Source organism: Protomyctophum parallelum, assembly GCF_964188405.1.
Source record: "Protomyctophum parallelum genome assembly, chromosome: 18".
NCBI classification, from domain to species: domain Eukaryota; kingdom Metazoa; phylum Chordata; class Actinopteri; order Myctophiformes; family Myctophidae; genus Protomyctophum; species Protomyctophum parallelum.
The window spans coordinates 42,773,145-42,776,551 of NC_139716.1; positions in this window are offsets into that span (position 1 = coordinate 42,773,145).

Consider the following 3,407-nt stretch of genomic DNA (forward strand, 5'->3'; position numbering starts at 1 on the left):
CGAATCTGACACAGAAAATTAACAAGAGTGGGAAGGGTTTTTTTTTTTTTTTTTTTTTAAGATATTTTTTTGCGGCTTACGCCTGATTTTTTAAGGGATAGAAAGTAGGCTGACAGGAAACGGGAGAGAGATGGGGGGATGACATGCGGTAAAGGCCGTGTCGGGTCCGGGAGTCGAACCTGCGGCACACCGCGACTGGATCACCAGTCCGGTGCCCAGACCGTTACGCTACGGCCTGGGCCAAGGGTTTTTGATAACCATAGAGATAAAGAAACAAAATCCTTGGGAGAATCTTGATGAACTTCTTGTTTGAGGTTATCTCCAAACAAGAGGTCTTGAGGGGGTTCCCAGGGGTTTAAGAGGTCTTGAGGGGGTTCCCAGGGGTTTTGGAATAATATGTCCCTGGCATGGATGGATCTTAACCTTGAATCTCCCAAGACAGTACTGCCCTAAACATGTTAGTATGAAATACAAAAGCACCCTGGAGGAAGTGGACAGAGAAAGGGGAAGAGCCATCTGTAATCCACGTAACTCGAGAACCGTTCGCCCCACCGACTTCAAATTCGACACACACGTTCCACACACCCACAGGGAGTGCAGTGCCCGGTCTCGAGTCGGCCGCACCCATGGTTGTCCAGAACCGCCACAAAAGGCCTTTTTTATTTGGCGGCCATCTTGAAAAATGACCGCCATTTTGGATTTTTCGTTGGCTCGGTTAAAAAAGTTAAAGAGGTGACCCAGAGGCATGTTCATGCCAAATTTCACGCTTGTATCACCAAGTGAAAGATCGTTCCTATTATCTGCTGTACTATTCTTTAGCTATTGAAAAAAAAGAGCTTGTAGATCTGCTATTTTTGAAAATTTGTGAAAATGTGTTCAAATCTTCGAATATATATTATTTCACAGCAAACATTTTTAACTCAAATCTTTGCTTCTGGGGGGTCCCTGAAACAACACATTTTCAGATGGGGGTCGGCGGCCGATTACATATAGTTTTTGGGGTCCTGGACATGAAAAACTTTGAGAAGCACCGATACAGAAAACTATCGTGATTTAGAATACATTTGTAGAATCTTCCTCATGTCTAAATGGGTTAAAATAATGTTGTTGTTTTTTGCAGAGGGGTGAAGTGGCTCTTATGGCACAGCATTGGAGAGGTCAGCCGTCTAGAACTGTGAGGGCACACTGGTGGGCCGTGAGGATATTGCAATTGGTCCCCAAAATAATTGGCAAAACAAATATTGTAATGATTATATAATTTTAATATAAAACATTATGATGTACAAAAAAAAAGCCATGTTATTTTTTTTTTCTCTTTAAAATCTTGAAAACACGACTTTTCATTGTAATACCAACACATAGGATTAGGAACTCCGTTCCATTGCTCCGAACCAGACCACAATTTAATTGATCTCTAAAATACACATGGTTTGAAAATGCGCCCATTTGACCACTTCACACGGCAGATTATGTGCTCAAATGGGTGGGCCCATTTGACCACTTCACACGGCAGATTATGTGCTCAAATGGGTGGGCCCATTTGACCACTTCACACGGATATATGTGCTCAAATGGGTGGGCCCATTTGACCACTTCACACGGCAGATAATGTGCTCAAATGGGTGGGCCGCCAAAACATCAAGTGATCAGCAATCCAGAAAGGTTGTGATCCCCTTTTCTAGAAAGTCTGTGACGTTTTTTTCTGGAGTGCAAACTAAAAAGTCTCCCAAGCAATTTGTAGGCATTATTATTAGACCCCATCTTGTATACAAACTAATATACATTGTGGAAATTAAAGACCTCCAAATTTTAAAACACATTAAAAGACATTCAGTCTACTTGATTTGTACAATATGAAATCATTTTGGCTCACTGAGAGACACTGACACACACGCAAGACATACAGACCAATGATAAAATTGCATTTCTAAAACCCTTCATGACCTGACGTTTGCTGGTAGCAAACAAACATCTAACTGTCAATTCATTGTTGGTTTCGAGCGAGAGAACGAACACACACACACACACACACACACACACACACACACACACACACACACACACACACACACACACACACACACACACACACACACACACACACACACACACACACACACACACACACACACACACACACACACACACACACACACACACACACAATGAACAAAGTAATGAACAAAGTAATGAAGAAAGGTAGCATCATCTAGCCTGTATTTTCTATAATTCTATAATTAGGCTCTGGAGGTAACTCGGATGAGATTCCGTACTTGGCATCGTTAATTTAAACCATTCTGACCTGAGATCAGATTCATACGAGGTTTCCGCCGGACACACACTGGTCTGATGAACCCATTCTGACCTGAGATCAGATTCTAAAAATGTCAGTCGCTCTTCGATTTTTTTCAAAAATAGCAGACCTACAAGCTCGTATCGCGACACTCGGTGGCGCGATATGAGCTTGTAGATCTGCTATTTTTCAATAGCTAAAGCATAACATGATGCCAACACCAAAATGGGTGCCCGGTCAGAATGGGTTAATTTAAAAAAAAAAGGCATTTAGAAAGTTCCAGTACTGTAGCTCCCGTTCTCGGCTTCTAAACATTAGAATTCTAGTCCGTTCAGAAAATGTCTTTGATCAAGTCTTCAAAGACTTGAACAAAAGTGTGTTGATGTCAGACATACAACATAATCATCATTTTTGGATATTTTTTTAAAATGGAAAATCGTCATCATCATCATCACAGAATGCTTCACAGGTCGTTTTTGTTTTTTGGTGAAATGTCGTAAAAACGTAAAAATGGAAGGCAGATCGGCAGGTCAGCAATTTGCTTTGAAGATGGACACTTTTGGCATTAAAAGACACGTGGGCTCTTTACAGAGAGAATACAGATTCTGATGAGTCCACTTTGCCATTCACAAACACAAACACATAATGGAAAGGGCTTGGACTGGGCATGTTAATTCCCAGGTGTCGTGAACACGCAGCCATGGTCAGGTGGCTTATTTGGTTTCTCCTTCCATGTTCGGGAGCCATGAAGACCAACACACACTCACACATGTAATGTTTTGGGAGGGAGAAATGGCCAACATACATTTAACCCATTCTGACCTGAGATCAGATTAAAAAAATGTCTATTACATCCTGACAGTTTCATTATTAACCCATTCTGACCTGAGATCAGATTAAAAAAATGTCAGTCGTTCTTCGATTTTTCAAAAATAGCAGACCTACAAGCTCGTATCGCGCCACTCGGTGGCGCGATATGAGCTTGTAGATCTGCTATTTTTCAATAGCTAAAGCATAACATGATGCCAACACCAAAATGGGTGCCCGGTCAGAATGGGTTAAGTGATAAAATCGCACGCACGCACGCACACACACACACACACACACACACACA